Source organism: Rhinopithecus bieti, unplaced genomic scaffold (assembly GCF_001698545.2).
Source record: "Rhinopithecus bieti isolate Rb0 unplaced genomic scaffold, ASM169854v2 scaffold_26504, whole genome shotgun sequence".
Taxonomy (NCBI): Eukaryota; Metazoa; Chordata; class Mammalia; order Primates; family Cercopithecidae; genus Rhinopithecus; species Rhinopithecus bieti.
In genome coordinates, this window is record NW_016812891.1 from 3,210,820 (window position 1) to 3,234,822 (window position 24,003).

General features: G+C 37.4%; 1 protein-coding gene across 1 annotated transcript in view; it reads right to left on the reverse strand.

The window, feature by feature from the left end:
• Window positions 1-24,003, reverse strand: part of HS3ST5 (heparan sulfate-glucosamine 3-sulfotransferase 5) — a 292,095-nt gene that overhangs the window by 109,406 nt on the left and 158,686 nt on the right. Inside the window, exon 3 of the mRNA XM_017847128.1 lies at window positions 7,450-7,561. The gene's annotated coding sequence lies outside the window, so the exon portion shown is untranslated. The remainder of the gene's footprint in view (window positions 1-7,449; window positions 7,562-24,003) is intronic.

The following is a 24,003-nucleotide window of genomic DNA, read 5'->3' on the forward strand; positions in this document are numbered from 1 at the left end:
CTAGATGGTGTTTGCCATAAATTACCAAACTCAACTCCCCTCAAGGTCAGCGATATGAGAGGGCAGGTATCAAACGGCCTTCGTGGAGACCTAGAGTGGTCCTCGGGTTTCTTATAAATGGACAATAGTTGTGTTGGCTGCCATAAAATCAACTTAATGGACTGACAACATAAATTACCATCAAACTTTGACAACATTCCTCCTTAGGAAACAACTGAAGAATGCTTTTATATCAAAGCTGGGAAAATGGATAACAATATGTTTTGCTCTACACTAGATCATAAATATTTTTAACAATGCTAAGTGGAGAATGAATTAATATTAGAAACCACGATATGTTTTACCTGATGCATTAAAAACAGCATCTAAGTAATTCTAAAATGACACTTGCTTCCTGAAGTTATATTATATATATTATATATGTAATGCAATGGTGTGTGTGTGTGTGTGTGTGTGTGTGTTAGTTAGGGAAGAAGGTTGCATTTGCCTGGCACTCAATATTTTCACCAAGTATAAGCAATCAAAAATGATATTACTTGTTTTCTCATTTTTTTTAATCTATTAATATATAGTCCACTGGACCCATAGGAAGAGATTTTTGACCTCTCACACTACTTTAGATAAATCATAAAATCACTTTCTCTATGGTTCCATTTTTCCACTTGGAAAGTAATGTAATTATTATACAATGCTATTTTGAAGACAGTGGAATTATTCCTAAAATGAAGACACAAAAACCCTCAAGTTACTGGAAAATCATATTAACATATTTTGGAAAATAATCCAGTCCAGACTTAATTAATTCACACTTTAAAAAAGCCAATTTGGTAGAAAATATAACAACAGCTAAATTAATAAAATAGAATTTTGGAGGTAAATGCAACATTGTTTAGCTGAATTTTCATCTAATTGTGCTGCCATTCTGTAACTGCAGTTATTATTATTATTGTGACATAAAGTTAAAATTATTCTCTCAGTAATTTTTATAATAGAATTTATTATCTCTTAAAATGCAGCAGTTTCCTGTAGATTTTGCTAAAACAAATGCTACACTGAGTAAAAGCAACATCTTCCTTGGATCCAATGGCATCTCAGGCCAGGAATATGATATATAATGTCTCATGAACTCTATACACGTTATAAACTATAAACGTTTCCAAATAGGATTTAAAATTAGTGTATTTTGTCTGTTCTCCTCCCACATCTAGTCATCACCTTCTGTCACGTCTTCCTTTGCACTATCTCTTACATTTATTTCTTTCCTTCTGTTCCTATTGTCACTTCTGCTCAGAACCTCATCAACTTATACCTGAATTATTGCAGTAGTTTCTTTGGTCCTGTTCTTTTTCCACCAATCCATCCTGCCTAGTCCTGCCAGATTAATCTTTTTTAAAGGACTACTTTAATGATGTCAGTCCCCTGCTCAGAAGTGTCCAATGACTCCCCATCACTTGGAGGCCACAGGCCAGAGTCTTTAGCTAAAATCAAAGCCTTTGGCTGTCTGGCCTCACTTCTTTTCCAGTCTTCTCCAGTTCCCCTGCACAAACCTTCAGAACAATAAATGAATTTGCTTCCTGGCCACCTGCACCACCTGCACCTGCCTGACCAGTGCTGTCCATCCTCTCTGCTGATGCAGTTACCTTCCTTTCTGGAGTCGTTCTGACCACTTTGACCCATAGTCAGCACCTCCAGCCATGAAGTTGGAGCACTCTTTTTTTTTAAAGCATGCTTTATTTCACAGTTGCAATATTATGTAACTTTGGCTTTTGTTATTTAATGGTTACCCTGCCTTTTCTCCTTAATGAATTTGTAAAATTCTTTGAGGGCAGGGGGTTTTGAATTACTATGGGCCAATGTCCCCAGCACAACACTATAAAAATAGTTGGCTGTCAATGGACACTTGTTTAGTGAATGACTGCAAAATGTTGTTCTAAGGCCAGGTGCGGTGGCTCACGTCTGTAATCCCAGCACTTTGGGAGGCTGAGGTGGGTGGATCACGAGGTCAGGAGGTCAAGACCATCCTGGCTAACACGGTGAAACCTGTCTCTACTGAAAATACAAAAAATTAGCTGGGTGTGGTGGCGGGCACCTGTAGTCCCAGCTACTTAGGAGGCTGAGGCAAGAGAATGGCCTGAGCCCGGGAGGCAGAGCTTGCAGTGAGCCGAGATTGCGCCACTGCACTCCAGCCTGGGCAACGAGAGAGACTCCATCTTAAAAAAAAAAAAAAAAAAGTGCTGTTCTAGGCTTCTTATATGATTAGAATGAAAGCTATTCAGTTGTATTTGTGACTTGTGGTATTTCAGAGCAACAATTTACATATGTGAGGCAGTTTTCCTGAGTTTAATACATTCTCTTTCATTTTAAAAGTTCTTAGTGAAATTGTAGACTATGAAATAAAAATTGAGGACATGAGATTTATAATGTAAAAATCTGACTTGGAAATCATGGGCAGCATTAGAATAAACACAAACCAGTCCATATTCATCAAACCAATGCTAACTACCTGAAAGTTCCTTAATATCATAAAGCTCGGTAAGTTTCAAATACAACTGAAATCATCCCAAGAAAAAGTTAAAAGAAGAAAAGATAAGTAAGCAGCGGTACAGTCTTTATTGTATAAATAAGACATATATTTTAGCATGTAATATTATTTAATAGAAATATGGATTTTTAGAACTTGACAAGACCTGAATTGGTAACTTAGATCTGCTCTTCACCAGGTGTGCCATTTTGTGTCAGTTTACTCAATGTCTTTGAATGTTAAACATCTCATAAGGCAAATAAGAATATTAATTTCTAATTTATTTGAAAAATCTGAGATGAATGAACTATTTTGAGCTGTTTACTAGGATAATGAATTTAAGGTCCCTAAGGTACCTAACCCAGTACCTGACCTGTTAATAAATGGTAGCTACTATTAATTAACTAATTAATTAATGTATCTGTCGATCATTGTTTCTATTTGAGAGTTTTTCTTTTCACTCCTTACCTCCTAGCTTCTCTTATAGTTGAAGAGTGTGGGGTCTAAAAGATCTGGGTGAGAACTGTGGTTCTACGACTTATTAGTTTACTAATCTACTTATGAACCTATCTTAGCTGCAGTTTTCTGAGCTGTATAAGAAGATCACCAAATCTCCTTGCAGTAATGTTCTGAAGACTAAGAATGATCCATTTTAAAGTGTCAGGCATGCAGCAGGTACTTTATTAAGAGCAGATATTGTTATAATTCTCATGAGTCTTCTCACAGCCATCCTGTTATACGTAGAAGAACACATATTCATGAATACTTTTAAAGTAAGATATGTAGGAATTTTTTTTCTATTATGTTTCACTATCTTGCAGAAAAACATAATTTGGCATTATAAAAATTATTCCTATAAATAATATTTGTAGAGTGACTTACAGTTTACAAAATATCTTTGAAACTGAGGACTATACCCCCAAATTAGCCATTTGTTGCTGTGTGACTGTGATCACTATTCTTGCAACCCATTCTGCCATCAAAATGCTTAATAATTAACAATAATGATAAACTGCAAATACTAAGAAGGCTATGAACAAAGTCTAATGTGTTATTGTCATAGGTCTATATTTTTAGAAATACTTGACAGTTGAAATTGGCCAGATGAAATTGAGCAATTGATCATATATTCTCCATCTCAGCAGTATATCTTGGAAGCAGAGGCCTCCTCTAGGCAGGCTTTGACAAAAGACATCTAAAACTGGTTTCTTAACTTCTTTTTGACTTCTAAAATGTCGTCTGAAGTATCGGTTAAGTTGCTTGTTCTCATTTGGGTTAAAATACAATTTTTAAAAAATCAAGTAAGTTATTCTGAAATAAGCTTATATAAGTGTAAACAAAAGAACAGAAAGAAATTTGGGTAATTTTCTTAAATCTAAATAAATATATTATGTCACATGCTGAGATTAATGACATTATCTAAATCGGTAGGAATGCAATTAAGTGCTAAGAAACAGAAAGTGCCTCACAGTTTTATAAGACTGAGCTGTTTTTACTATCATAATAACTGAAGCATGTGCTTAATAACTCATCAAATACATTTACTTCCCTTCAACATCTACAAGGTCAAAACCAGTCATCAGCCGTAACTTGAAGTGTCATTAATTCCTCTGAAAAACTGTTAAAGAAAGCACCAGGCTGTATCCCATTGAGGTTCCTGGGGTGTTTCAGGGATGCTGGGAGGTGCAATGTACTTTTAAAACGACGTATGGATGGATAGCATTACTCTTAATGCTCCAAATGAAGAACTTGCCATACAACTGTTCCTTATACAAGGTACAGGGCTCCACATGCAACAGTTCTGATGTTTAATGTTTTCTCCTATGTCCAGTCCTTGGTTTAGCGATTATGGCCAGTATACCTACATTTAAAATATGATCTAATATATAAGGGTAACTGCCACTTAGTAACTGAGAACTGCATAGCATTGGGTCAGCATCAGTGCTAGGTCACTAGGGGCAATTTTATCTAGATTTGCTCCCAGAATACCTGCACGAGCATGGGGTTTCCACATCTTTAGTCTTTGTTTCATTTTATTACTTCCACTTCCTCCCCATCACCTGCCAGGGTTTTCAAATCCTTCAGGAATATTTTGTTTCAATGTTTGTATTTACCAAATCCAACTATAATTAATATTTATAGCACTTCTGATCATTTCAAAGCTATTTCACAAATAAAATATCTTGATCTTCATAGTAATGTCAAGTGAAATGAGAAAACTGAAGCATGAGGAAGTTCTATAACATGCCTGAGGCAACTTGACGTCAGTGTCAGAGCAGAATACCTGCCTTAGGACGCTGAACCTAGCGCTCAGTTCACCCCCATGACTGTTCGTCACTGGTTTGGTCTTTGGATTAGACTAGCACCAGAAATTCTTTCTCACCAGCTTTGTGATTTTTAAATATATTAGTTAAACTCTCTGGATTTTAGCTTCCTTGTTGGTAAATGAGGACAACAATGCCTACTTCATAGAGTTACTCGAGGATTACATGAAATGATGTGTGTAAAGTTAAAAACCTAACCCAGGCATGCTGGCTCCTGCGTATAATCCAGCTACTTGGGAGGCTGAGGTGGGAGGATCCCTTGAGGACAGGAGTTCAAGATCAGCCTGGGTAACACAGCGAAACCCCATTTCTAAAAAATTAAAAAATAAAAAATAAAGTAAAACACCTAGAATAAGGTTTAGTGTTCAAAACTGCTCATCCTTCTAATCCCTAGTCTTGGTCATCTTCACTAAAGGTAGTTTCTTTAGGTCTACTGAGAGTATGAAGCGACTCTGGAATTCTGTGTTGGGCTAGGGGGCACAGTGTACTTAATGTATCAGTAGGGTGGTAAAATATTTACCAATAATCTAAGGATTTATCAGTCATCTGCCACGTTCCAGCACAGTGCTCAGTACTTCCGATGCACAAAGAAACAGCAGCAGCCAAGGAATTTTGCAAGTGACAAGAACAAGACTTAATGATTTTCTAGACAATAAAGAGATTCCAAGAGAGGCTGGTATGTTCCATTTAACCAAGGTCTTTGTAAATTCTCCAAAACATTTTCAAATAGAACAAAATACTTTTAAAACTACTTCATATAAATTGTATAGCTTACTTTTAAATGGCATATTGCACCAAATCCCAAAATGTTATTTTTTTATAGACACTGATACTGTATCCAACCTGCACTATTACACAGGCTGAGGGAGGGACAGTAAAAGGATCAATCTCACAGTGAACCTAGGAATGAGTGGTTAAATTGTGTTCGGTGTTTCTGCTGTGTTTCCATTACTGAGTCACCCAGATTTAAAATACCCTAGGGTAGGAATAACCATTTGGTTTTTCTCCCTCCTTTTCCTTCAGTGCCTCAGAACATAAAATACTTGTTTTGTTGCATTTCAGCCTCTGAGTTAGACCAAAAAAAGTACTTATGACTCCATCCCATTTGAATTAGTACACTAAAAAAAGGTATTTACAGTTAAGTGGAAACATTTCATCTTCTGATTATTTTTTAATATAAAACAGTAACATCTCAGCATACTTTAGTTTAAAACTGTAAGAACAGAAAAGATTAATTTTTTTCTTCTTGAGACAGGGTCTTACTTTGTCACCCACACTGAAGTGTAGTGGTACGATCACAGCTCACTGCGGCCTTAAACTCCTGGGCTCAAGCCATTCTCCTGCCTCAGTCTCCTGAGCAGCTGGGACTACAGGCACGTGCCACCGTGTGTGGCTGGAGAAGAATAAATTTTATTGTTATTAATAGCAACTAGTCACTATGCACATGTGTGTGAGACAATGTTCAGAATGATACAGCCTAGGGTTTAACACCAGAAACTTTAGTTCTGATTCTGCTTCCTTTAGTATTTTTATCCAGGGACACAGTGTTCCTGTTTTGAGGATGAGAACAATGCCATATATTTTATAGCATTATGAAGAAAATTAAGATGGAATATTACTGTAGACACAGTAGTAAGTAGGTAATAATTTTGAGTGTTTAATGTGTGTCAGATATTGTTCTAATCAACTCATTTAATCACAACAACTCAATGAAATGCATAGTATTATTATGCCTCTTTTAAAGATATTAAGGCTTAACAGTTTTAACAAAAAACCTTGCCAAGATCACCCAGCTAGTAATTGGTTGCGCAGGATCTCAAACGCAGGCAGTCTAGCTCCAGAGTCCATGCTCTGAGCCACTTCCCTGTGCTGCCTCACTCCATCACAGCAGCTCATGACATGCTGGTTTCCCCTCTTCTTGGATTCTGGTATACAAAAACACAACAGATCCTGTCTTTTCCAGAAAGAAACAGTTGTTACACCAAGGACACAGGCTATATGCACATATGGATAAAAAGCACGACAGAATGTGTCCAACAAATGTCAGAGGAGGTATACAATAAGTTCTACAGAAGTTTGGAAGAAGGGAAATAATGGGGATAAGGAAAACGGCAAGATTGTGGTGATGTAGGTGGACTTTGACTTTGTTTCGCCTTTGAGAGTAAACAGACCTAAAACTATCAAAGAGTAGTTGGGAAAGGTATTTCAGATAATGCGAACAGTAAAGACAAAGGATCTCTGTGTTTAGGAAATAAGAATCAGTGTCATGATAACTGCAGCTTGCCAAAAATAAACACACACACACAAACAAAAAACAACACACACAAAAGAAAATAAATAAAATTTTGTTTTAAAAAAGAATCCATTTCAGTGACGGGGAAGGTTTCAATACGGGCAACACTGAGGGTAGAGCAGGGGGCAGTTTAAAGTGATTTTGTACAGTGTTTTAGAAACTCCAGAGAGGAGAAAGACCTCCTGCTAGAAGGCCACCAGGGGTTTCCGAGTGACTGTGAGTGAGGAGATGGCAGGTATATAACACGGATGAAAGTAGGGAATGCCAGATAGCGGACTGCGAGAGCATGCAGAAATCTTTGGCACACATACCTACATTCAGACAGGTCCCTATTATTCCAGCGAGGATTATCTTGTTGGCGGGTATTCCATGGCCTCTCCTCACCTACTGGCTGTCCTTTTGGTTTGTCCCTTGCTTTAGCACCTGGGGGTGGACACGGAGGCAAAGTGATTTTCCAATTAGTCTTTTTGTTTGTTTCTTTTTGCTGCCCTTTCCCCACTGTGGTTAGATTTGCTGTTGGAAGGAGAAGTATATTGTGGACGATAAGAACATTTCTTTCTCTTTTTCTTTGTTCATGGTACCTCCAGTCCCTTTATTGAACAATTTACATGGGAAGAGCAGGAATCATATTTGAGCTTAACCCTGGAATATGTAATTGTTAATTTCCCTTGATCAGAGATGGGCTACGAAATGGGGAGCTGCCCATATGGACTTTTCAATAACATTTGTATAGCAGAACCTTGTTTCCGATCTGGCTGCTGAGACTTTTAGGTGAGAGTGGTTAAAGTTATTCTCCTTAAAAATGTTATGTATTGCGTATCTCCAGACCTGCTGATAGTCATATGATTATTTATTTCAATCATTCTTACCTTTGCTACTATTTGGATATATTATGCAGTTGCTGCTTCTTCCTAAGTTGAATATAAGCTACCAGTAATTCTAATTCTCTAGCTGCAGAGTACATGTTTGGCTCTAAAACTAAAGTGCTGTATTAGTGGGATGAAAAAAAAGAAAGAGATGAGAAAAATGAAACAGAGCAATGCCAAGCTCTTTTTTAAAAGTAATATTTAATTACTATTTCAGGCTACTTTTAAGAGTGTGTATGACATCTAAACAGATTGTAGGCCTCTAATACATCATTTCACTAATATATATCCAATTGCGGTTGACAAAAAGATTATTTTGGTCCATACTGGCCTAGAAACCCATCTTTTACTTGGATCCATTATATGCAAATATATTTAGGGTACAAAACGCGCACACACACACACACACACACACACACACACACACACAAAATCTCTTTCAAATAAAGGAACGGGTCTTAAAAATTTATACACTTGGCTAATAGCCAGCTACTGAGTCTGTTTTGTCTCCTCTATGATTAACATACTTTCATAAATTATTTCCAATTTCTTCCAGTTGTATTCTTGTCAACTCTTCACCTCACAACCCCAATATTGTCCACATAGTTATAGATAAATCAGAGAGTGGGTAGAAAAAAAGCACATCCAGCTATTTTAGGACATGGCATATATCAGTCATGCCCAGAAAACTGGCTCCTTTGCTTGTGAGAACTTCTTGGCATATCCATTAGCCTGCTGACCTCGGTATGAAACATCACAAAATAAAGTCTCAACTACTCTGTTTCTCAATTTGTTTGATAAACTAGAATTATTTCCAAAGTTCTCAAATAAACAGAAATCATTATAATTATAAATAATTAAAATGCTAAACTCAAGAGGGCACTCAACATTCATTATACTGTAGAGCTTGTCCCCTAAGGGTAATACCTTCAATTAGTTCAGTTTTTACAACAGAAGAAACATGTGACAATCAGTGATTGCAGGTATTTAGTTCAAGGAACAAAACATGCAAACTCGCCTTTAAATTGCCCTTTCAGTCACCACAGGTTATGCTCTCTTTTAGATTCTTAACATTTGTACTAATTCTAGCATACAGGAAAGCAACAGATAAGGGAAAAACAGTCTTCAAAGCTATGAGTAGATGCACTTCAGCTTTATCAGCTCTTTCAACGGAGAAGGTTAAAGTAGAAGGTAAGATCTAACAAAAAGTGATTTGAAGAGAGAGCCCTTTAAAAAACATTCTATAAAATTTATCACTTAATTTATTCACTCACTTTACAAACATTTATTAAGTGTCAGAGCTTATGCTAAATGATAAGGACATTGCTTTAGAAAAACTAGCTGATGGTTTTTAAAAAACATACAAATTTGTTTATGTGTGTATATATGTATATTATTAAAAATATAGAGTATACATATCCATAATTTATAAAATGATGTTGTTTTGAGTGTTATTCCTCATTCTTAAAGTTGTAATGAAATTTAAAAAAATTAATCGCAAAATTATTTAGATTTTATTCCTTGGAGTCTCCTTTTATAAAAAGCATCAATTTCCTTTACAAAATATAACTGTTTTCTGTTGCAGTAGTAAATGCTATTTCAGTTACTAGGGCTTTTGTTAGGTTTTCATAGAACTCAAGTACTGTAAGTTGGAAATGGATTAGCAAATAGTAAATACTGTTTTTGGATCAAAGCAAGTATAGCAAAACAGATTTCTTTACTCTGATTCAACATCAAATTGACAACCATGACCTGAGAAAGGGTTATCTTTTACTAGCTGCCACATTGGGGAAATAAATTTAGTCCTTCATTTAAGTAGAGGAAAGAACTCATTAGAAATGTGGTACAAGTGGTTTCAGGATGATAAATCTCAAGTTACCAATTCCACTTTTAATGATTAGCTGCCTGTGCCTTGTATTTAATTAAAATGGTTATTTTAAATGCTTATATTTAATTTAAACATAATTACCTAAAGTTCAATGTTACTGACTCATCCATTTTGAAATTAATTAATTTATAAAAGAGTTCAAAAAGTGCTGTAAAATATTAATATTAAAATACAGCAGGATCAATCTGCATCTTTTGTTGGTTTCTGTTGTGGACTCCTAGTGAGCTGTTTACATTAGGTAGGACTGCAGGGTCTCTGGCATAGCCAATGTGTAATGAAATCAAATATTGATATGTCCTTGACATTTCCTTTGCACGTAGGATATACACTTTAACCTTCCAGGAAATAATAGTTCATAGCTAAGGATATGATTGTTTAAACTTTAAAGTGATGTAAGTTTTAGAAATTATTTTGGCCTTATTACATTTAGGAGAAACCACTGCTTTTAGCAAATGATTTATAAGTGTGTAACAATCAGTATGATAAAATTTCTTATGAGTCAGTCCAATAAATGTGACCAGAAGGTGTTTTCAAGGAAAAGTTCTGCTTTTAACTTGTATTTAAACAAACAGTTTAAATAGTGGGTAGTGATGTATAACAATGTTTCCTGGTCTATGGATTCTGAGGATATTCTGAAACACTCCTGTATCCATTTGGATGGGATTTCCTGGTGCAGTGAAAAACTATATCCATGAATGTCCTATAATCCTTAGTGTGCTTGATGGGAAAAACTTCTAAGCTGTGCACATTTGTCTATTAACGATGATTGCTGCCATTTATTAGGTACTGAGTATGTATTAGGCACTGAACTAAATGTCTAATCAAATTGTATTCAGCCCATTTTACAGATGAATGAAGTGAGGCTTGGAGAGACTAAGGCATACATAATTTATAGGTATAATTTGTAAGTTATAGAGGCAAGACTCAAAGCCTAAATCCACAAAGCTGCCCCTTACTGTCTTCAGCTCCCATCTCAGAGAGCTAGGAAGGCATTCTCAATTGTGAGATGTTTGTAACTCCCACCTCCACCACCACCACAAACAACAACAAAATAGTTCTCCCTTGCAGTAATAGTGTAAATAAATGAAATGGTAAAAGTAACACATTTGGCTTGACTATTAGTAATTAAAATCTTTTGCCCCCAATCTTAGTGTCCTGTTATACAAATGTTAATATACGCAGAATTTTCTAATATTTTATTAAAACCTGGGCTTTCTATTCTTCAACAAACCTCTATAGTTGGGAAGATTTGTTTCCCACCATTCTGTGACATTAGCTCAAAACTTTGCACAATCTCTACCCCTGACACCACCAACAACCTTTGGGGCATCTTAGTTGTGAGCAGGCTATCAGGCTATAAAATTAGCCTCAGCTTACACATCAAGTAAGTTTTGCAGAATATTTCTTTCCTTTTCACACTAGTATTATTAGGTGGAATTCCAGGATGCCTTTAAGCTATGCTGTATCTCAATGACCACAACTGCCATCTGTTTCTGTTTCTTCCAATGAACGATATCCCCACTCAAAAGCTAGGCTTCAGTGTGTTTTCTGCAAAGAATATGAGTAACACACACAAATATTCCTCCTATTTAGATTAGACAGTATTAGGTAGTAATCAAAGCCAATTATGTACTGATTTTCGGTTTAACATTTCAACTATCAAACACTATCTTAACTCTGGACACCCTCAGAAAGTTCAAAGGATTGGAACCACTGCAAAGTAATTATAGCAGAGAAGACCTGTTGGAGGAGCTAGAATAGGTAAAAATACAGGCACATCTGCTTCGTAAGTCTTGCTCAGACCTTTAAATGCCATCTGTTTTCCTGTTCTTTTCCAGCTACCATCTTCCCCTAGGCTAAAAGATTTTAAAATGACTTGGGGGAAGAAAAAACTTTGAGAAACTAGTTTGAGATTTTAATTCTGTATTTCATCTGTCAGACAGTGAAATGCAGTTAACCGCAGCAAGTGTTCCTAATAGATAAGGGAATTGTTGCTTCACATATAATTACATTGAGTCTAACAGTAGACATAGCCAACTATATCATCATCATACTATTAGAAGTGCTAGTAAGTCTGAAAAGAATCCATTTTGAGGAGGGTCAGAGCTACTTTTATTTTACTTCAAGCCAGGGTTATCATGGAATAAAACTGATAATTCTTTTGGGGAACAATTTTTGGAATATAAAAAAAGTATTAAAGGGTAAATGAAACTAACTGTTGTGACTGGCAGTGAGTTCAGGCATTCTGTGTTCTTTTGTTCGGAAAACATTTTATTCGGAACATTCTTCCATGAAAGCCTTCTTTGACAAAGTGTCATTTTTCGATATATTAGTACATGTCTGCCCACATTTTATATTCATAAAAGGCTAGCAATGTTTTAACAACTTTTGACAAGCATGGGGAATTAAACTTCCACAGAATCGACTCTTTTAATGTAATGCTACAATCTATTTTATATTCTCGATTTTGCACTTCTTATGGCAGGCCACAACATTTTAAATTATGTCAACTTATAGTTGAAAAAAGTACAAAGAAATTAAAAATAAGTAATTACTTAACTCATCAATAAAGTATTTTTAAGCACATAATTCTGAAATTTGTTGAGAAAAGGAGTTACAGATATAGAACTAAGTGAATTATAAATTAGTAATAAGAGATAAGTAAAAGAAATTTCTAATAAACTAGCTGAGGAATCTCAAGGAATTGAGCTACCTCTTAATTAAATTTAGCTACTAAATTATAGATTTCAAAATCAAATGCTGGCTGGACACGGTGGCTCATGCCTGTAATCCCAGCACTTTGGGAAGCTGAGGCAGGTGGATCATCTGAGGTCAGGAGTTCAAGACCAGCCTGGCCAACATGGCGAAACCCTGTCTCTACTTAAAATACAAAAATTACCTGGGCGTGGTCGCGGGTGCCTGTAGTCCCAGCTATTCAGGAGGTTGAGGCAGGAGAATCACTTGAACCCAGGAGGCAGAGGTGGCAGTGAGCCAAGACTGCACCACTGCACTCCAGGCTGGGCAACAGAGCAAGACTCCATCTCAGAAAAAACAAAACAAAAACAAAAACAAACAAACCAACAAAAAACCCAAAAACAAAATCAAATGCTTTGTTAATTGGCAATGCAGGCTCTGCCTATTGGAAATCTTACTTGGATACCTATAGGCACCTCAAACCAACACTTCAAAGACCTCTCTGGCTCCCCAAAATTGCCCCCTCCCTGATTGTGACCTTGCACGACTGGGGTCCTAATTGCTCCCCAGCTTCATCTGTCCCCACTCCACCCTGTCTGGCTCATTCATTCATCCAGAGCTGCTTTCAATGCCTTGAATACACTGGGCTTTGCTCCTCTGCCTAGATCACTATCCCAATCAGCCTGGCTAATTTCTCCTCTTCAGTCTCAGCTTGGATGTCACTTTCCTCAAGAAGATTTCTCGCAATTCTTTTTCCAGGTGCCCTTTCTCTAGATCCTTACAACCCTGTTCTCTCCAACCAAAATCCCTGTCACAGAGTGATGCGATTGTCTCTTTACTGGCCTGTAACCCCAACAGAGTGTAAGCAGCAAAAGGGCTAAGACAATGTCTATCTTTTTACTGCTAATCTCCACAGCTTAGACCAGTGCTTGGAATATTCTAGATGCTCTCAAAAAAGCTTCTTTAAAAAGATTAATGAATCATTTAAGTGAGAAGTTCATATATGATGAATGTGTTTCTTTTTTCTTTTTGGCAATAATACAAACTGTCACATATAACCACATTTAAAAAAAAAACTTACCTAAGTTGGTATGGGTTAACAATAATGTTCCCATTTGGTTATTTCATTTAGCTGGAAGAAGTTTCTTATTTTGGTTTAAGACCTTTCTCATACCACCTATCTCCATAAAGAAAAATGCAGGCTGGGCATGGTGGCTCATGCCTGTAATCCCAGCATCTTGGGAGGCTGAGGCGGGCAGATAATGAGGTCAAGAGATCGAGACCATCCTGGCCAACATGTTGAAAGCCCGTATCTACTAGAAATACAAAAATTAACTGGGCATGGTGGTGCGCACCTGTGGTCCCAGCTACTTGAGAGGCTGAGGAAGGAGGATTGCTTGAACCTGGGAGGTGCAGGTTCCAGAGATCCAAGATCACACCACTGCACTCCAGCCTGGTGACAGAGCAAGACTCTGTCTCAAAAAAAAAGAAAAAGAGAAAAGAAAAGTGCAAGGTAGATAAGAGGAGAACTGAAGGATGTTAAGCTCTGGAATGCCACGCTAAGAGTTGAGCTTAAGATACAGACTTCTAATGGTAACAGCAAAGGTGTATTGATGTATTAAAAGGGGCAGGAATAGTTTATGAAATCCAATATATAACACCTGAAGTAGCTAAAGGTGTTGCTTGATATTGCTGTGTCACTATAATCACAGAACTTTAAAGGGGACGTTGTGATTGGAAAAGAAAATTTGAAACCAGTATTCATTAGTGGGTCAAGCAAGTGAAGATGGAGAACAGGGCATCTTATGAATATTGTTATTATATCATAAAGAACTGGAATAATCAATATCCTCTTGAAAGAGACTTAAATCTAATGAAGCAGCTGTGGATAACTAAATTATGATCATGACAGATTCAGGGAATTGGTTCAGGGTTCTTTGCATCCAAAAATAAAAAAAGTAATCAAAGTGAAATTGCATTAGCTGACCTCCTCAGACCACCTCTGAAATACAGTAAGCATTTATTAAGAATACACAAAACAACAGCATGACATAACTGCTTCTATATTTCACAAATGCCTTTGGCTAAGGGGGAGGAGGGATGGAGTCAGGCGGGGGAGGGCACGTGATGGGGGAGGCCACAGGAGGAAGAGAAGAAGCTACTTGCACAAGGATAAGTGGAACTCCTATTTTAATAATTGCCACAGCAGTATTTTCTTAAGTCAAGATTAAAATATGACGAGCTTACAGAATGTTATCATCCACAGCAAAAACAATATAGAAAAGATTCTTATTCCCACATAAATTACTTAATACAACTGCTACTGGTTTTACAGATCAGTGCTAGCACTGATGGGCCATTCTATATAAAAGACATTCTTTCTCTGTATTTTTTAGTCTTCAGCTTTTGGTATTCCTTTGTCTCTTTAGTATACTCTTATTTCTTATCTTGAGGTATAATGAAATATTTCACTAGTAACATCCATGGAATTGTTTTCATTGGCTCTCTTCTGGGCCTCCTGAGGCCATCATATGAATGGTAACGAAAAACAATTTCAAGGTAATAATAATGATGAATAAATTAAAGCACAGTGTATATATAGTATCCATCAATAAACTTGTTTGACTGAACTGTATTTACTGAACTGTATTTTCATTTCAAGAACTGTTCTCCCCACCCCCACCCCTTTCCAAAATGCCTCTTTATAGCAGTTCTTATTTCAAAAGACTGCTTCAAATTGATTCTGAGGAATTTGAGTTCTCCATACTCTTTTCTGGCAATGTGCTTTTTCTCAGATCAGCAGAAACAATGTGAAAACACCTGTCACAGTAATTTCAAATGTCTATCATCTACCAAGTTATACATAAATGATCCACGGATGCAATGTAGTCCTTGAATGAAGGACTTTCTCAAGAAAGACAAATGCTGTCGAAAACATAAATAGGTACCTTGTAAGAAAAAGCCACTTGTATCATTTGCAGAAACCTATAGTTTTTATTTTTATCTTTAAGCAGAGCCAAGCTAACATTTTTGAAAGAACTAAGTTTGCTTTTCGTTCACAACAAGGATTATGTATACATGCATGCTTATCTGCAGGTTTAGATGTCATTCAACTTAACTCCACGGGGTTGTGGCTGGAAATGGAGTCAGACTGGCAACAAAGCATTTACTGAATGCCTACTCAGGGTAAATGATTTTTAAAAAATCTACCTCTTCACCCCATGCTATCCCCCCAAAAATAAGGCAAGGTATAATTGTTGAACATACGCAGTATAGGTGTTCTAAAAAGCTCTGGAGTATAAATCTACTTCTATGTCCTATATACTCGTTCTTTTCTGTGGTCTTAGCTTAGATGCGAGTCACTCCCAAGAACTGGTCTGTTCCCCAGGTGATTCTGGAGCCAGAGTTGGGAATCCTGCTCTTAAGCCCTCTTCTGCTCTGCATTTTAGCAACAAACTCCCTACCCACTTCCGGTTTTCAGTCATCTGTGCAACCTGCATTTCCTTCACATTCTTAGTCCTTTTACCAGGGCTTGAAAATTAGTTTGTATTTCCCTATCCCATTTCCCTCTCCTGTCCTCAGAATTGCAATGCAATACTACCGTAGTTTGAATGGGCAGTGTCATACATTTTAACATCCAGATTCAAGGAGGCAAGTATGTATCAAAATAATTTTGCATTTTTTTATCCACAAGAATAACCCTTGAAATAGGCCTTTTGAGATGGGTTGCAATTTGTTAGGAAATAAATGATATGAAGAACAATGGAAACATATATTATGATAGCCATACCTTTTCCTCTTTTAAATTCAGTATATTTCAGACTTAAACCTATGGGAACATAATGCCACAGTATGATAATCACTCCAGTGTTCCTAAAGGCTTGACATTTTTTAAGTGTGTATGTAATATTCAGGTGGTGCTCAAATGGATCAACCACCCTGCTTCTGCTAATGCAAAGCATCTTCTGTGGTAGTGTGGTGAGGGTTAGCAATATCCAACTTGCAAAAGGCAATAAAGAGCACTCTTTAATGTGCCTTATTTCTAAACTACGGTGGCATATTATAGCACTCTTTGTCAGCACTTTATTGGTTTCACAAGAACAAAAACAAACACTGAGGTCTTTATTCTGAAATCCATTTCTGGAATTTATCTTACTAACAAAAGACAGTCCTGTGAGAGGTGTTCTAGTTATGAAGGAAGAATTTCCTTTTGTAGGAGTTTGTTATTTGAAAGGCTATATTTATTTGGTACTATAAATGTATAAATGTGCAATGAAGGCAACAAACTCTGTAAAATTATACCTTTTCCATGATCCATATGGTAAACCTAAAAGAAGGAAATTTACTGAAATAAGAATGTTTTTTCATAGCTGAGAAAAAGTAGTATATTTATGCATTTACAGGAGAAGAGGAAAAAAAACTCAAAACTTTGTTTGAACATGAAAATTTTTTGGAATAAGTGTAGTTTGCTTTCAGCATCCAGCATTGTTTCCAGTGGTTACTTATTTACCACAATTGCTTATTCATTGATATTTTGCAAAAAGTCTTGCTCTTAACAGTTTTTGGCTTTCTTTTATTTAAGCATACAAGGATAGGCAACTATTCCCAGTGCTTCCCTTAGCTGCTCTGACTGGATTCTATACACATGAACAAAAGCTACCCCAAAACAATAAAGGAAAATCAGGCGTATTTCTAAAGCAACAAAAGAACAACCTGTTTTGCCACACTCTCACTACAGAGGCATCTCTTGGTAAATGGATTTTTAGATGTGAACACTGGTTTATTATTCATAACCAAATCCATTTACCAATCAGCCCTGCACATGGGTTAGAAAAGAATGAAAAAGTCACGAAGTACATAGTAAATGGCCACAAAACGAAGCAAAATCTAGCCTCTAATTATTTATGCAGCAAAAGTTCACTACTTTAACTTGCCTCCTTAATCCAAAGGAAAGATGAATGGTGACAAGGGAAAATACACACATAGGAACACTAGAAGGTTCCCAGAGCTGCCCTAGACAGGCTTCCACAAAGGTTAAGGAAGGGAGTGTGCAACTGGGCCCTCTCAGAAATGTGTCATTGTGAAGTTTTAATTCCCCAAGGTGTTTTAACACCTGTTTTCTTTTGTGTTAGGCTGAAATCTTTCAGAGACAAGGTTCAAGAGAGCAAGCAAAATATTACAGGACAATGGACAGATCAAGGTATACTCCTGTTTAGGCTAAGGAAGCTGGCTTTATATAAAGCCTTTCTTTTCAAAGGGGAGAGATGAGGGAGAAGAAAGCCTTTAGAAAATAAGGGTGATAGCTTCTCTTCCTGGTTCTTCCTGGAGTTGGGAAAAGCTGGCTTGAGAGGGTTAAAAAGTAAAAAAAGAAGGGCGACAAGTAGCTTTTAACAAAATGCCATGTCAAGAGTAATACCATATATGTAACAAGCTATTTGACAGCATACATTTTCTTTGTCTCTTTTTCCATATAGGTAGCCACTCCCATCAAAGACTGCATGAACTGCCCAGAGCAAGACTTTTTAGGATACGGTACACAGCTGGGAGCCTGCCAACTCCTGGTTTTGTCATTACCCTCAGAACCCCAGAATGTAAGTTCCATGAAGGTAGGTTTCTAAATATTTTTATTTGTTTTGCTCACTGCTGTATCTTTAGCACCTAAAATCTTGCCTGGCAGATAGTAAGCAAGCAATCAATATTTGGGGTATGAATAAACGAATGCCGTTCAGACCTCACATTCTCTAACTTTGGCAGCTGTATGTAGTTACCAGTTCACTGAGATGTGAGCATATGCCAGACACTGTGCCAAATACTAATCATTTAATATCTAATCATTTAATCCTCACAACAACTATGTGACAAAAGGCATTATTATCTCTACTGTAGGATTCATAAAGTACCCAAGTTAGAATGAGGGAGTTAATCAGCTTAATTAAAATCCTGCAACTTGTAGAAGGAAGTTAACCTAGTTTAATTCCAAATTGACTTACTATGCTAAATACCGGTTCAATACTGCTTAGTCAATGACTCTGTACAGCATCAAAATTTCCTTGGATTTTGAACCTTGGCCTCTTGTAAACCCTTGTATTAGTCAGGGTTTTTTTTTTTTTTTTTTTTTTTAGCAATGGAACTAATAGGAAAGGGAGTTTATTAAGGAGAATTGACTCACACAAACACAAGTTCAAGTCCCACGATAGGCCGTCTGCAAGCTGAGAAGCCAGTAGTGGCTCAGTCCAAGTCCCAAAACCTCAAAAGCAGGGAAGCTGACAGTGCAGCCTTCAGTCTGTGGCTGAAGGCCGGAGAGCCCCTAGCATACCATTGGTGTAAGTCCAACAGTCCAAAAGCTGAAGAATGTGGAGTCTCATGTTTGAGGGCAGGAAGCATCCAGCAGAGGAGAAAGACAAAGGCCAGAAGACTCAGCAAGTCAGCTTCTTCCACCTTCTTCTGCCTGCTTTTTCTAGTTGTGCTGGCAGCTTACCGGATGGTGCCCACCCACACTGAGGGTGGGTCTTCCTGAAGGTGGGTCTTCTTCTCTCAGTCCACTGACTCAAACATTACTGTCCTCTAGGAACACCCAGAAACACCCAGAAACAATACTTTGCATCCTTCAATCCAATCAAATTGACACCTAATATTAACCATCACAATCCTGCTCTCTAACTCTGGACATGGGGATCCTGTGCTGCACACAATGCAAACCTTGCTTCAACACTCCTATCTCCCCATGTATGTCATGCTGGTCAGGTCTTTCTCTGCTTGGGCTGCCATAACAATATGCCATAGATTGGGTGGCTTAAACAATAGGTATTTACTTTCTCATCATTCTGGAGGCTTGAAAGTTCAAGATCAAGGTGCCAGCATGGCTGGGTTCTGATGAGGGCTCTCTTCCTAATGTCCATCTATTCACTGTGTGCTTCTATGGCCTTACCTTGGTGTATGATTGTGGAGACTTCTCTCTCTTTATTCCAATAAAGCTACCAATATATCAGATTATGACCACATCCACATGACTTCATTTAACCTTAATTAATTCCTAAAAGCTCTATCTCCAAATATGTTGCTGAGGTATGGTTTCAGCACATGAATTTTGTGGTACACAATTCAGTTCATAGCAGGTATCCCTCAGAGCTAACCTGTCAAGAACAATAACAACCAAACATGTTCAATTTCTGTGCTTTAATTGCATGATTCACTGTCACACTTGCTGTAGTAACTTTTGCCACCTTAGGGGCTTCTTGCAATATTTTGACCTCAGTAATTTAGAGAATCAATGTGCATATCTAGGTTAAATGTGTATTGGATTTGAAGAACTGTTAAAACTCTCTCTGTAGCCAAGTTATTCTGCTGACTCACTTTTCCAAAAGTAGTTCCTCAGGGGTTTCTTGATCTTTCCAGATCCTCACCCTAGCCATCACATTATCAGAGTTAGCATTGCAGAGGAGAACACAGACTCAGGGTGACAGACCTGAATCCTATCCTTCTTTCTATCTGTGTGAACTGGGGAACAATGTGAAAATCACAAAGTATATATTTTTAAGTTATTGTTTTCCTGAATCACCCAAACCATGGATATCTGATGTTGCCCAGAATGAAATTTCATAGCTACAATGTGGCTTAATATATTTTTCCAATGATCATTACATCTACATGCTATTTTCTTACTTATAACTGATATCCAGTTCTGAAGAGACAATGAACCATGAAGTTTACACAACTCTAAATTATTCTTTGAGATATTATAAGTGTTTCTTGGAATTTTCCAAATTGAATCTCAAAATCAGAAATATAGTCTGACCTAGTTATTAAAACGTTTCCTTATCACAGAGAAAAAAATAAAGCCTGTGACATGCTCTTGTTAGTAACAATAGTCTTGTTCTCTAACCTTGTATTAAGCCCCTATTGGTGTGGTAGGACATCCTGAAGAAGAGCAGAGTACATGGTATCATGACCTACGCCAAGATTTCAAAATGTTGTAGATTTGGCCATTTTAGACATTACTAAAATGTCAAGGAGTTCTGGTGCAGCAGTATGAACCTTTTAAAAGAGTGTTTTGTTTTCTGGCAAATATATACTTCCTGACTCATGAATATTCTTTTTTCAGGGAACTTAGCGAAGTGTGTGTATGTGCATGCACACACATAGACTATCTTGAATTGCAGTTTTCTGAAAGAGAGATATTTCCTTATATGTTTTCTTAGCTTTATATTTTAAGATATGATAATGTGTTTTTAATGTAAGATTAAAACTATTAAAATATAAGCATTTATAGTAAGTGCAAAGCCACTGTGTAAAACAGACTGAGAATGTATGCAAGTCATATATATTGCCATATTTATAGGAATTATTGGAAATATGATAACAAGTTATTGCTGTTAGTGTTTCACATAATTATTTATGAGTATAAAATATAAACTACTTATTATGTAAAAAAGAGATTGATCATCCCTAAGCTGCTATCAGGTTCTACATTTAGACAATAATGGAATACTCAAGTAGAAAAAGTAATCATTTTTTGCAATGTTTTCTTTCATCATTGAAAAAAGAAATTTAAAGTTTTCTGTTGTTGGGCAATGCTGAGATAACTACTTTCTTTAAAAGGTCAGGTTATGAGGAAAAAATTCTAGAGAATAGTCATAGAAAATAAACCTGAAGATTTGAGTTCTTGCTTTGGCCCTGGAATTAAATAGCTCTGATACCTTAAGTAGATTACTAAATCTCCTGGAGCCTAAGTTTTCCTGTCTGCAAAAGGAGAGTATAAGAAGATTAGAGCTCTGAAGACCTTTAGGTTCTCCCAGTCTATAATTCTAGGTGGTTATTCCTGCAGTAGAATCAGTGGAATTAATCTCCATGAACAAAGACAGTAAAGGTTATCCCAGGTGAATATTATTCTACATGTGGTTACACGGGCTAAGCTTGTCATTATGATGAAACAGCACATTCCAGGTGGCATCCTCCAGTTATACCAGCCTGTGATGGTTAATTTTACTTATCACCTTGACTGAGCCACATGATGCCCAGGTGAAACATAATTTCTAGGTATGTGTGTGAGGGTTGAATTGGTGAACTCAGTAAAACAGATGGCCCCACTCAATGTGGGTGAACATTATCCAATTAGTTAAGGGTCTGAATAGAACAAAAACTGAGTGGGAGAGGATTTGTTCCCTCCTTGCCTGCCTGCTTGAGCTAGCATATTGTTCTTCTTCTGCCCTTGGACTGAGATTTACACCATTGGCTCCTCTAGTTCTCAGGCCTTTGGACTCAAACTGGGATTACATCACTGGCTTTCCTGGGTCTCTGGTTGCAAACGGCAGATCATGAGACTTCTCAACTTCCACAATCTCATAAGCCAATGATAGGGTTTGGCTGTGTTCCCACCTAAATCTCATCTTGAATTGTAGCTCCCGTAATTCTCTCAGTTTGTGAAAGGGACCCAGTGGGAGATAACTGAACCACGGGGGGCAGTCTCCATCACACTGTTCTCATGGTAGTGAGTAAGTCTCATGAGATCAAATAGTCATATAAAGAGAAACCCCTTTTGCCGGGCTCTCATTTTCTTCTCGACTGCTGCCATGTGAGATGTGCCTTTGCTTTCTACCATGATTGTGAGGCCTCCCCAGCCACGTGGAACTATGTATGAGTCCATTAAACCTCTTTCTTTTGTAAACTGCCCAGTCTTAGGTATGTCTTTATTAGCAGCATGAAAACAGACTAATACAGCCATTTCCTCATTTTATATAGCTATATAATCTCCTATTGGTTCTGTTTCTCTGGAGAGTACTGACTAACACAGAAACTGGAACCGAGAAGTGAGGTGCTATTGTAACAAACACCTACAAATGTGGAAGTGAATTGGGCATTGGGTAATAAGTAGAGGTAGGAAGAATTCTGAAGTGCTTGCTCTAAGAAACTGAGACGGTCATAAAGGGATTTTTAAAGGAGATTCTGGTGAGGGTTCAGGAGGGAAAAAGGAGAGATGTAGAGGAAGTTTCCATCTTATTAGAGAATACACAAATAATCATGTACAGAGTGTTGGTAGAAACACAGATAGTAAAAATGGCTATTCTGATGAAGTCTCAGCTGAAAATGAGGAATATGTTATTAAACAATGGAAAATAAGTGAGCTTTGTTGTAAAACAGCAAAACACTTGCCTAAATTGTGTTCATGTTCTAGTGCCTCGTGGAAGGTAGAACCTGCAAGCAACGAAATAGGATATTTAGCTGAGAAGATTTCTTTTCTTTTCTTTTCTTTTCTTTTTTTTTTTTTTTGAGATGGAGTCTCGCCCTGTCGCCCAGGCTGGAGTGCAGTGGCGTGATTTCGGTTGACTGCAAACTTTGCCTCCTGGGTTCACGCCATTCTCCCACCTCTAGCTGAGAAGATTTCTAAGCAAAGTGTTTAAGCAGTGACTTGGTTCCTTTTGACTGCTTATAGTAAAATGTAAGTAGAGAAAAATGACTCAAAGACAGAATTATTAAGCAAAAAGGAACTAGAACTGAGCGATTTGGAAGATTCTCAGCTTCTCCATATGGCAAAAAATGAGAAACCATGTTCAGAAAAGAGTACTGTAGATATGGCCAAGAGACTGCTCAGTAAGGAGATTAGTATGGGTGTGAACCATGGACTTCATTAGCTATCCCAGTAAAGCAACTGCCAATCTGAACTATAAGAGAAAGAGATGGAAAGAAATGAAGGAAGGCATCAGACTTCTGGGAGTTCACAGGATGTGACCATAGAGATATTTGGCTATGAACATGGTCTATTTTTCAAGGGAAGAATGAGGCCAAAAGCGACTCAGAAATTATCAGGGCTGCTTCCCTGGTTTCAAAATGAGGGGCCATTGCCTTGTTTTCAATAGGCAATAAGATCTCTGTCCAAAGCTGTGGAGGCTCATTCCCTGCCAGGTAGAACCATGGGGAGAGGACTGCTACCCCAGTGGGGCCAAAAGGTGGGACTGCTGACCGAGTGGGTCTGGAAGGCAGAGTATAGAGCTAAAGATGATTATTCTCCAGCCTTAAAGTCTTCTAGAGTTTGCCTTAATAGGTTTTGGACTTGCCTGGGACTTGTTACCCCTTTCTTCTTCCCCATTTCTGTCTTTCAAAATGGGAATGCATCTCCTGTGCCTGTCCTATTATTGTATTTTGGAAGCACATAACACGTTTGGTTTTACTGGTTCATAGCTGGAGAAGAATTTTTCCTCAAGTGAATCATTACTTGAGACTCACCCAAATCAGATTTAGATGATATTTAGATGATGCCCTGGACTTTAGACTTAGGAGTTGAAGCTGGAACAAGGTAAGACTTCTGCATCTGTTGGGATGAAATGAACGTATTTTGTATATGAAACAGGCATGAGTTTTGAGGGGATAGGGTAGAATGTTATGGACTCAAAGTTTGTGCCCCTCCCCCAAACTCATATGTT